We start from the raw sequence: 12,816 nt of genomic DNA on the forward strand, positions 1-12,816 counted from the left end.
CTTCTCGACAGACCTGTTCTTCACCTAAGGACGTGCATTTCCACGTCGCAATAAGCCACTTCGTTGAGCTATCATTTGTGGCCAGGTCACTTCTGAAAAAGAACTAATAGCTCAGTGGGCCTTATCTGGTTCAACAACAACGACACAATACCGGAGGCTGCTGGGTTTGTGTGGGAGGAAGAGAGAGAAAACGGTAATTTCCGTGTCCTCAGCACTGTGCATTTAACTTAATATTGCAGTCACAACCAAGGTTCGATGCTAATACGATATTAATGTACAACTCATCTCATCGTGACCGAATCTCACCACACCGTGCAAGCCGAATGACGTACTCAATGTATGGAGGAGACTTACGTAGCCGACTTAAAAAAAATCTGAAAATGTATAATCATAGTTTGCACTTATTAGGCGCCTTTCACAATCCCTCAAGGTGCCTTAAGTAGAAAGAGGCTAAACTTGGACTCGAGCTTAGGAAGAGACAGCAGTGGTGACAGACAGAGAGAGAGAGCAGCAGCAGTGGTGAAGGCGTGACGACCTCCCATTGTTCGTTTTGTGTAACCCGACGAGCAGTGGCAGATCAAGCTAGTGCGGGGCCTGTAGCATATTATGTTATAAAGGGGCCCTAAATAAAAAAAAAGACACGTACATATTAAAAGACAACATTTTTTACTCGCATAATAAAGAAAAATTTTATTTTTTCATTTCAATACAACCATATCATACGAAAAATCGCGAACCTTAAACACCCAGTCGTTCAAAAAAGTTGAAGGCAGTATAGTACTATAGTACGCTCCAAGCTTGGTGGTGTTTCATTCTTCACCTGATGACGGCTGCTTGCGTTGTGGCCGAAACGTCGTGAGAATTATTTTATTATGTTTTATTTTTATAATTTTTTATTTCCCTTCTACGTGACTTTACCGAAAGAACCAAGAAGATGAGTACTATAGTAATAGAGCAAGTGCATAATCACTGCACCGGAATTGATAGCTTGAAAGCATTTAGCGCGGGGGCCCTTGAACGTGGTATGGGTGTGTGTGTGAGAAATCTGCTCCATACGTAGCTACTACATACGCCGCTACTTTTGCTGCTAGAAGAATCCGGCATTGGCGACGAGAACTCCAGATACCTGGACGAGGGTCTAATTCACAAGAGTGACGCGAGCCGACAACACGGCACCCCCCCCCGACCACCCATGGCCGGCGTGGGGAAGCCTTCGTCCACAAGCGGATTCGCAAAGCGCTTCGCGTGATTACAATTGCAATGGACAAAGATTGCCCCGCGTAGCCTCAACAGACTGTTGGGTCAAGTGCTCTTCTTGAGTAGCGCACATGAAGGGCCGCACGGCACACGAGGCGGTTTGTGGCCAGCACCGCGCCCGGCCGCCTTTGTCTCCCCAGTGGCGATGTTTACGACACACCGCACCAGGTATTCACTCGAGGCTGAGTCGACCTAGGGGAAGCCCAGGAGCGGTTCAGATCATTGTCACCGGGTGTTGGCCGTGAGCGTGAGTCGAACTCGGGTCGCCGGGTTCGTAGCGAGATAGCTGCTACACTACCGCCCCAAACACACACACACACACCCATGCCACTGTATGTAAACACGCTATGAAGAATGAATCACGGTTTGTGATGAACAAACTTGCATTGAGTATTTAAGTGTAATGCGGTTGTAAACGGCCCTTCTGAGGTGCCGTCAGGGGGGGAGGAGTTAGGTCACGTGGGGGGAGAGGGGTTGAGTATAGAAGGAGGGGAACCGGAAGAGCAGGGGGAGTGACGGGGAACCAGGAACAGAGGAAGGCCACGAAGGGCGAAGCGGGGTGTGGCGAGATCGCCACGAACACGGGGGGAGCGAGGATCGGCACCGTTGGCCAGCGGTGACCGACCCGAAGCAGCGAGGAGGCTGCAGTCAGCAGCGGGGCTGCACAGAGAGGGTGGGCAGCGGGTCTGCATACAGTGACAGCCAGAGGGTCTGCACATAGGGGTAGCAGCGGGGATCTGCATAGGGGTAGCAGCGAGTCTGCAGGGAGGAGGTTACAGTAGATGAAGCAGAGAGTCAGAGGGGAGAGGAAGCTATAATAGCAGTGAATAGCCGGGGGCTACAAATACAGGAGTTATAACAGAGTGCCGTGTGGGTAAAGACGTGAACCTGAATAAAGACACGAAGACAGAGAGAAGTGTTCGAGTCCTTTTTATTACACTGGAGTCAGAAGTGAAACGGCATGGCGAAACAACTGAGGAAGAAGAATATCCCATCTCCGGCGTCGGCTTCATCATCGGACGACGACGATCTTCCTCCTGAGGTCGGCTTCACTTCGGCGGAGGGAGAGATCCGTGAGGGCCCGGGTGTGGAGGAGGTTGCCGCTGCGTCCGACCCATCTGCGTTGAAGGACGAAGATTTAAGATGGACCCGGATGGCGGAGCAACTGGCGACCCTAAAAACCGTCATCACGGAGTTGTGTGACCTTGTCACGCCAAGGGCGGCGTTGGAAGGTGATGGTGGTGATCGGCAGGAGCCCGGGTCGTCTTCGATGGCGCCGCCATCGGCCACGCGGCGTGAAGACGCCATCTTGGGCGTGGCGCACCACGGAAGGCGGGAAGCCGCCATTTTGGGGCCGCCACGAGGATCGTCCGCCATCTTGGCGACACCGCGTTGCGACGCCTTGCTGAACTTGCCGCCGGAAGAGTCGGTGACGGACGGAAGCAGGCCAAGGAGCCGCAGTCGTCACCTTACAACTGTTAAGGAGTTCTCCATCGGGGGCGATTGGAGTGCGTTCGCTTGTCGATTTTTGGCGGCGGTACGAACGGCAAGGTGGACGGACGCCGAGGCGCTGGAGGTGCTTCCGACTCTCCTTGACGATGAGTCTGTTCGTTTTTTTCGCTCTATAAAAGCTGCGAAGAAGAAAACATTGCGTGGAGTGTTCGACGAAATGGCGGACGCGTACGAGCCACCGGATGACGCCCATCGCCGCTTCGTGCAGCGGCAACGCGCACCGGAGGAGTCGCCTGTAGCGTACAGGGGCGCCGTGCTGGAACTCGCGATGGCCGCTTACCCGGAGACGGAGCCTGACCTGCTGGAACCTCTCATCTTGGGGAAGATGTTGGAGTTATCCCGGGATCTGGGCATTCCTATGCCGGCGTGCGGTCACGAGAAACTCACGTCCCGGACCGCGGCCAAGTGTTTGGACACCCAGTTCAATCTCCGCCGCTGGAAACAAGTCACGGCGTGGACGGGCGGTCCTGTCGTCGATGGGGGGGCCGTAGGGTGGGACCCTACAAAGGCCGTGTACGTGCCGGATGCGACCGGCCCAAAGGAGCTGTCGGCCGCCTCCACTCCGTGGCCGGCTCGAAGCGGGCCGGGGCTGCGGGCTCCGCCGCCGGCGCGGCCACGTCGGGACGGGGTGCCTGCTGCGCGCCGACCCGACGTCGACTGTTTCCGCTGCGGCCGTCGGGGCCACTATGCCAGGGACTGCTGGGCCCGGGTTCCGGGGCTGCCCCAGCAGGAGGCCTCGATCGCGGACGTCCCAAAGAAAGACCCTCCGGCACAGGCAAGTCGGTGCGCACCAGACACCCGGCAAGGCCTGACACCTCACTCATCGCCGTTGTTGTGCGACGCGGATGTTCTAAAATATGGGAGGCCAGTATCTGCGCCTTGTCGCTCGATAACGCAGTGGCGTAAGTTGGCTCGGCGGGTTGTCGCGGCCGCTACAGGTTCGTCCACTGTACCGGGGTCGATCCAAGGGGTGGACGTGCGTATTTTGGTGGATTCCGGGGCGTCCGCGACCATTATTTCGGATGTCATATTCCATCTTTTGAACATCCCACCGGGGGCCGTGAGGCCGGCTTACGCTTCCTGCATCGCTGCGAACGGGGGTAGTATGGGCATCGTGGGACAGGTGGACGCTAATATTTCTATCGGGGGGGTCTCGGCCTCGGGCGTTGTGTTAATTTCGAGGTCCCTGGCGGTTCCTTGCTTGTTGGGCACGGATTTTTTGGCTAAGATGCCCATTTTAATTAGAATCAATGAAAATTGCATTGAACTGCCAGGGGGCCGCAAATTGGCGTTTTTACAGTCCACCTGGGGGCGACCGGCTCCGGTTGCCCAGGTGCAGGCGTTATCGGAAGTTTCAGTTGATATTCCACCTGGCTCGCAGATGCTCATTCCCCTACGATACCGGAAGCCGGTTCCGGGTCGGCAGAGTGCTTGTGGAATTTTGCTGTCGCCGTCCGCCGCTGTTACGGGTGGATTGGCACTGGTGGGGGCGCAAACCATTGTCCGTCCGGATCAGCGCCCGTTTTTGCAGGTGTTAAATGCGACTTCTGAAAGCGTGTGTGTGCCGGCTGGTACCGTTGTGGCACACGCCACTACGGCGTTTACGGCTCAGAGTGACATTCCGGACGGGGGGCTGGTGGGTGGTGTTTCACACGACGGAGGGGTGGACGATCGTTGGATCGCCGAATTATGTGCGGAAAATTCGGCCCTTTCCGCTGAGCAGCGTTGTGCGATTCATAAATTATTAGCGAGCTATTCCGATGTGTTTAGCTCGGACGATTTGGACTTGGGACGCACCTCGCTGCTCTCTCATCACATCGAAACGGGGGACGCGGCCCCTATCCGCTTGAACTCGCGTCGGATGAGTCCGGCTGAGCGTGAGCACGTTCGAGGGGCTGTGGAAGACATGTTGAAAGCGGATATTATATCTCCGTCTAATAGCCCGTGGGGTGCGCCTGTCGTGTTGGTTAAAAAGAAAGATGGTAAATTACGATTTTGTGTGGATTTTCGGAAGTTAAATAAAGTGTCGGTGGCAGATGCGTATCCCCTGCCGCGTATGGACGATTCTCTCGACGCCTTGTCAGGGGCTAAGTTTTTTTCAACGCTAGATCTCTCTTCGGGCTTCTGGCAGCTTCCCCTTGACGAGCTCTCGCGGGAAAAGACAGCGTTCCGTACGCCGCAGGGGTTGTTCCAATTTAACTGTCTGCCGATGGGGTTGAATGCAGCCCCTGCCACCTTTCAGAGATTGATGGAGTTGGTATTGACGGGGTTGCAGTGGGAGACATGTCTCATTTATTTAGATGATATTATTGTCTTCAGCCGCACATTTGATGAGCATTTATTGCGGTTGGAGGCCGTTTTTGCCAGAATGCGTTCTGCTAATTTGAAATTCAAGCCTAAGAAATGTCATCTACTGCAACGTTCCGTTCGATACTTGGGACATATTGTTAGTGCGGACGGGGTGGCCACGGATCCAGAGAAAACTGCGTGTGTCCGGGATTGGGCAACCCCCGCCACGGTGGGTGATGTGCGTCGGTTTTTGGGGTTCGCCTCATATTACCGGAGGTTTGTTCCGAATTTCGCTACTATCGCCAGGCCTTTGCATCTCCTTACTGGGAAGGGGCACAAATTTGTGTGGGGACCGCCGGAGGAGGCGGCGTTTCGGAGCCTGCGCGACCTACTGGCTACTGCGCCGACGTTGGATTATCCGGATTTTGAACATCCCTTCATTCTGGATACTGATGCGAGTGACACCGGGATTGGGGCGGTGTTGTCCCAGTCAAAAGGTGGTGTTGAGCGTGTGGTGGCGTACGGGAGTCGGGTTTTGTCTCCCGCGGAAACTCGTTACTGCGTCACTCGCAGGGAACTTTTGGCTATTGTGTATTTTCTCCGCCAATTTCGACCGTATCTGTACGGTCGGTCGTTTATTGTCCGAACGGACCATGCGGCCTTGCAGTACGCTCTTAAGATGGACCAGCCATCCGGACAATTGGCGAGATGGCTGGACACGTTGCAAGAATTCTCCTTCCAAATTCACCATCGGAAGGGTGTGCGTCACGCTAACGCGGACGCACTGTCCAGGTTGCCGCAACAATCCCCTTGTGCGTGTGCGTCGGGGACGCATAGGTGTGGACCGGCTCAGCCCCCCCCTCAACCTGTCGCGCGGGCAGTGGATGTTCTCGAACCTCCGCTTACACCGGGACCGGTTGAAGGGGGACCGGCTGACGGGATTTTGCGTCTTCCAAGGTCTGTGTGGATTCGGGAGCAAATGTTGGACGATTCTTTGGTGTCGTTACGGAAACGAACGGAGAAGGCGGGTAAGGAAGTCGGTGCGGGTGGTAATTCGGAAACTGCTCTCCGAGATGGGTTACTGATGTGGAGGGAAGGGATACAGGAACACTGGCGTCTCGTTGTGCCTGCGTCATTGCGCTATGAGCTGATTAGATCCTTGCACTGTGACACACTTTTACACCTGGGGGTACAGAAAACCCTATTGACGCTGCAACGAGACTATTATTGGCACGGCATGACGACGGATGTCGTCGGTCACGTTCGCGCGTGTCCCGATTGTGCCCGCCGTAAGCCGCCTAAACATCCATATGTTCCGCCGATACAATCGATTAAAGTATCTCGGGTTAATGAGTTGGTGGCGTTAGATATTTTGGGACCCTTTCCGCCATCAGCTAAAGGGAATAAGTATTTACTGGTGGGGGTGGAGTACCTCTCTCGCTGGCCGATGGCCTGGCCCTTGCCTGACCAGTCAGCGGCGTCTATCACGGACGCCTTTCTATTTGGGTATGTAATGGACAAAGGGGCTCCGGAGAGGCTCCTTACGGATCAGGGACGTAACTTTTCGTCTAAATTGTTGGGGGAGGTGTGTGCGGCTCTTGGAACTAAAAAGATACGGACGTCCCCCTACCACCCGCAAACGGATGGTATGGTGGAACGGTTGAATCGGACTCTGTCCGCCATGCTGTGCCATACAGTCGGGGAAAACCAATCTGATTGGGATTTGCATATCCCTGGGGTGCTTTCGGCGTATCGCATGACGCCGCACGCGGCTACTGGATACTCGCCGTTTTTCCTTATGTACGGCCGTGAGAACGTGCCGCCGATTCATGACCAGTTGGGAACCGGTGCGAGGGGGCCTGTTAAGCCTCTTCCTGAGTATATTAAGGACAACGTTCGGCGTGTCGCTGAGGCGAGGGAAAATGCCCGCATGGCTACTGCCAAGGCTCAGGCCAGGAATGAGCGGTGTGCCCGACGTTCAAAGGGGGAGTGTCCCTGGAAAAAGGGGGACCTGGCCTGGCTTCATTGCCCACAGGTGCGGCCAGGTACATCTCCTAAATTACATCGACCTTGGCAGGGTCCGGTCCGCCTCATTGAGGTTCCCAACCCACAGTCGGCGCGTGTTCAGGTTGGTGCACGGCGTTGGTTCGTGCACACGTCCCGGTTGAAGCCATACATTGCCCCACGGCCGGATGCGTCATCTCCCCAAGTTGCCTTGCCGGGGTCTGTTGCTGCCGACTCGCCCTTGCCTGTGTCTGCTGACCTTGCGAGAGCGCCTGTCGTACCCTTCACAGACAAGCCGGCCGTGACAGCGCAGGGAGGAGGACCTTCCGCTTGTGGGACGCCGACCGGAGCCGCAGAACCCACGGGACCTGCAGCTCTTCCTATCCCTCCGCGGACGCGAGTACGGGATGTTTCTGGACGCGAGCGGGACAGTGGCGGGCCTCCAATGGCGACGGAAGAACTTGCGCCCGTCGCCCCTAAAACCCTTCCACGTTCCCGCTCGGCGGGTGGGCCGCCGACCGTCCGGGACGGCCCGGCTACCCGTACTCGCTCGAAATCCCTCACGTTTCGTTAGATTGTGTTGTGTTGTGTTATTGTTATAATGTTCTTCAATGCTTCGTGTCTTTTTGCGTGTTGGCCCTTTACACCCGCATTGCTTTTCAGGTTGCAATTCAGCCGAGGTCGGCTGGATTTTCTTTAGGGGGGAGGGTGATGTAATGCGGTTGTAAACGGCCCTTCTGAGGTGCCGTCAGGGGGGGAGGAGTTAGGTCACGTGGGGGGAGAGGGGTTGAGTATAGAAGGAGGGGAACCGGAAGAGCAGGGGGAGTGACGGGGAACCAGGAACAGAGGAAGGCCACGAAGGGCGAAGCGGGGTGTGGCGAGATCGCCACGAACACGGGGGGAGCGAGGATCGGCACCGTTGGCCAGCGGTGACCGACCCGAAGCAGCGAGGAGGCTGCAGTCAGCAGCGGGGCTGCACAGAGAGGGTGGGCAGCGGGTCTGCATACAGTGACAGCCAGAGGGTCTGCACATAGGGGTAGCAGCGGGGATCTGCATAGGGGTAGCAGCGAGTCTGCAGGGAGGAGGTTACAGTAGATGAAGCAGAGAGTCAGAGGGGAGAGGAAGCTATAATAGCAGTGAATAGCCGGGGGCTACAAATACAGGAGTTATAACAGAGTGCCGTGTGGGTAAAGACGTGAACCTGAATAAAGACACGAAGACAGAGAGAAGTGTTCGAGTCCTTTTTATTACATAAGGAACAGTTTTCGTGGGAAAGCAGGTTCAATGCGGCTCTGCCGCAAACATTCGTGTTTAAATGGCAGCGATCCCATTTTCGGTCACTCAAACTTGTGCTGACGCCCCCTTTGAAGTCGCGTATCTGTACTTAAAATCTTGGACGAGGCATCTTGTTAACCGCATTTATTGGCACTATTTTTCAAACGCCACAAAGAGGCAATATTGGTGACTTCAAACCAGTCGTGTCCGACTGAGTTATAGGTTCCCCTGTAAATGTTTAACGGACTGTGGCTGCACCAGGCCGTGGGATATTAAAACGTTGTTTTATGGTGCGCTGTTTGACCATGGGTGAGTTTTTGGTGATGAGCGGCGAGAGGTGAGCGGTGGATGCCCCAGGCCTGGTTCTGGTGTCACTCGCTGTTAGTTGAGTGCAAGTTCATTTGAGTTTTTTCAGTAACACCTTGTTTTCGTCGGGGATGCGTTCCTGAACGGAGCGATGACGAATATCGAAACGTCAATCAAAGCGGTTTACAGAGCAGCAGTAGTAGTAGTAGTTGTTGTGGGTGGTGGTGGTGGTGAGTAATGCGCAGTTGAATTTTCTAATGTAGCAAATTTGGACCCCCGACGCCGTCACACACTGGGCCGCTGAGATGTTAATGCCCTTGCCTGGTTTACAGGGGGTCGTGGGTTCCATCCTGACCCTGACGCCTGCTGTATAGTTGTTGTTGTTCTTTGCATGATTCTCTCCCCGTGATCGCGTGGATTCTTTTGCGGATTCTCCGTTTTTTCCCCCCTCCGTGTTAAGAATCAACGCGCGTTTAGAGCATTTGACTGCTATAAATGTCCACGTGATAATAAGAATAAGCCACTTTCGTTGAGCTATCATTTGTGTGGCCAGGTCGCTTTCCGAAATAGTACGATACAGCTCAGTTAAGGCCTTAACTGGTAAACCGAATAAACATATTGCCTCAACGTTGTTCTCTGTCTGTCTGTAGCGGCCCCTCCCCTCCCCTCTGCCCACCACCACCACCACCCGACTCAACGTCTCACCAAGCCTCGGTCCTTCGAGGCAGCTCCTGTTCGCACGGGCCAATTTGGGCAATGATTCAATGATCTCTGGCGCGCCTGTTGGACGGTTTCGGGAATCAAACTTTCTGTAACTGGCTCTTACACACGATCGTGGTCACGCTGACTCAACGGTGCCCTTTCACGCGTCGGTTGAACATTATTTTGTATTGATCACTTAGAAATTTCGCCCCGATTTTTTTGTCCAGATCGTGCTATCGGCGTTACGTGGCCACGATGGACCCATTCGAATCTCTCGCAGAGAGCGGCGCGCGTCACGCTGCGTAAGGGGACGTCCCACGGAAGCAGATTTCACAGAGCTACCGCCGAGTTTCACTTAAAAGAGACCTCCTCTGGTCCACGGACTTTGGGGGTGGGGGGGGGGGGCACACTCTCCCACCCGTTTTGCCAACAAGATAATTGTTATTTTCACGACAATCGAACCCATATTCTGACGATCTTAGATTTTTTATTTTTGCCAAAATTAAGTGTAATCAACACTTTAATGAGAGTTTTTTTTAATCTTTCTGTGCAGTCATTTGGCGTTATCTCCCTAAAACTCGAGGACCCATTCGTGCGAGCTCAGCACTCTGACTCTATGCTGATATTACTGTCATGTTTAACAGTTGAAGACACAACGTTTGCACGGGTATCACTGGTGGGTTTTTTCCGCTAGATTAGTGGCATAGTTGATTAGTGGTAATGAACTCTGAACCCAGCCACTGGAGGTTCATCGTGAACATAAGTGGCGAGTGATATGCGAATAATTTCTGGGGTTCCCTCTTGGCAAACCCTATCACTGCCCGAAGTATGGTCGAACAATCCCAATGGGGGGGGGGGGGGGGGGCTTCATCCAGAAGTGTACTGACAGAAGCCTCAACATTTGTATTGCTTGTTAATTCGGGTTGATGACAATGATGACGTTTGTTGACGAGGTCCCCAAAGGGTTACGTTGGTTCCTCGCTGACTGAGCACGTGAACGCATCGCTGTAGCAGACAGCTGTCTATCATTTTTTTTAAGTAGGGGGAATTTATGGACGGAGACGTGGGTGCACTAAACCATTAAACAAACAGCGAGCAATGTTTCGTTGAGTGCCTGTGATAATCGTCGTGTTCTCAAACGCGTGTCACCGCTTTTTGTTGTTGCAAGTTTGCAGGCTTGACACAATTCTCAACACGCGGTGTCATCACGACCACCGTCAGCCATGACCTAGCCTCCTGCTGGACGACAACGAAACCCTTTAAAGCCGTCGACATCTCTCTTGGACGGTCCCCGCAGTGCGCGCGATCCAACTGTCTCGTGCGCAAGGGGCTGATTTCATCGCTCCATCTCTGCGGTGGACGTCCTCCGGACGCCCGCTCCATCTTCCCCTGCAATCGCCCATCATTACCCATCGTTCCCGCACCTCCGATTTCCCGCAAACTTCGATTAGCACGGTTGGCTACGTACGGCGCGAGCGAAGTTCAATATACCTTAATATCGACTTGCCCTGTGCAAGCCCCACTTGACTTTTCTTAACGCTTCGTACGTCCATCACATGCTGCACATTCTCCCACCCATGACGTTTCTCTGTCCGTCTCTCAGTGTAATTCCACGCACGTGCCTCTCTCTCCCTGCTGAATTGTGCAATCATCAGATTTTGTAGCATGGAACCTTTCTGTTTGGTGCTTTAACATCTTAACACCTGTTTCAGTGCCAGAAAGGGTAACACCTATTGTCATATCGGGATCTCGTGTTCATTTTTTTCTGTCAGTATCCATGTTTCTGATCCGTACGTCATCGCGAGCGTCGTTCCGGTTGACACGCTTGCGCCGCTGCAGTGCGACCGCACACATTCAGTGGGTCTTAGTCACAGCTTAATGCCCCTGACATGTGTTCACACGAATGCAATTTATGGTTCAAGGTGTGATTCAGAACTGGAGCCGCACCTATCGGTGGACGTGGATTATCGAATAATTGCCTTTCATAAGCACGTCACTGCGGTTTTGTTGGAATGCCCGTAACGCCTAAGCGTCCAGCCAAGGGAATGCAACCGTGACCTCTGAGACACAAACACCGACACGGACAGAGGTGGCATGACCCACCGACCCGGTACTGCACGGTGTTCCTTGCGGCAGCCTGGGAGCCACTTTCAGTGACGTCGGGCGCTCCAATGTGTCTCGGGGTCGGACCCGAAAAACGCGCGTTTGGATTGTTCGGATTGTTATTTGGCCGCTATGAATTCCCACGTGAAAATAAGCCAACAGCGAGCTGGAAGGAGGCGAAAACCCAGCGGGGAGATGTCTGTGGCACAGCGGTGACCCTGGCCTCTACAGCGATGCGACCGGTCGAGATTCCATCTCCGTTTCTTTCCGCTCCCCACCCCACCCCGCCATGTGTCCCCATTAACAATTTGATTTAAACTTGAATCAAACTTTCGTAATGTTTTCCCGAAAAAATATTTTGGGGGCTAAGGTGACATTATTTTCGATTTATTTTTTATTAATTTTTTACAAATTGACAGGACATTGATTGATTTGATTGATAAAGCTCAGACCGGGTTGAGAGCATACCTTGTACTATCACATGCACCTGAGATGTCTTAGGGTGGTTTTGGGTCTGAATAGAGCACGTGTAAGGGCCCTCGTCGTGCGCCGTCACGCCGGCGATGCGCACGCTGTACTCGCTGGGCGTGTGCGACGCCAGCGACACGCGGCGGTCCAGCGTCCAGCGGTCGCCGCCCGCGTACAGGATGCTCGAGCGGTTGAGCCAGGCGACGCGAGTCACCCGCCCGTCGATCTGACACCTGCGGGGCAGGGAGGGGGGGGGGTGCGGTGGGGGCAGGGGGAGAGTGGACAGAGATTGTGTGAGCACGAGGCCGGAGCAATGTTACGCCACGTGGGGTGGTCACTCGCACGGCGATGTGACACTGCGGTAGAGCCAAGGGTAGGAATGTGAGTTCAAGGCTGAGGGAAGGCCACGTGGGGTGGTCAGATCTGCCCAGTCGATCTGACACTGGCGGTAGAGCCAAGGGTAGCAATGTGAGTTCAAGGCTGGAGGAATGTCACGTGGGGTGGTTACTCACACGGCGATCTGACACCGGCGGTACAGCCAAGGGTAGCAATGTGAGTTCAAGGCTGGAGGAATGCCACGTGGGGTGGTCAGATCTGCCCAGTGGATCTGACACCGGCGGTACAGCCAAGGGTAGCAATGTGAGTTCAAGGCTGGAGGAATGCCACGTGGGGTGGTCAGATCTGCCCAGTCGATCTGACACCTCGACTAAGACTCAACTTTTTTTTTATCTTTGACCAGGTAAAGCCCACTGAGCTATGTAGCTCTTTTCAAAAGCGACCGGGCCACAAATGAGAGATCAACGAAGTGGCTTTTTATCACGTGGAAATTTCTAGCAGCAGCCAAATACTCTCAACGCGTGATGTCGATTCTAAGTGTGGAGGGAAACAACGCAGGACCCG

The sequence above is a fragment of the Lethenteron reissneri genome, chromosome 13 (genome assembly GCF_015708825.2).
Source record: "Lethenteron reissneri isolate LAM-NWPU_2019-01 chromosome 13, ASM1570882v1, whole genome shotgun sequence".
NCBI classification, from domain to species: Eukaryota; Metazoa; Chordata; class Hyperoartia; order Petromyzontiformes; family Petromyzontidae; genus Lethenteron; species Lethenteron reissneri.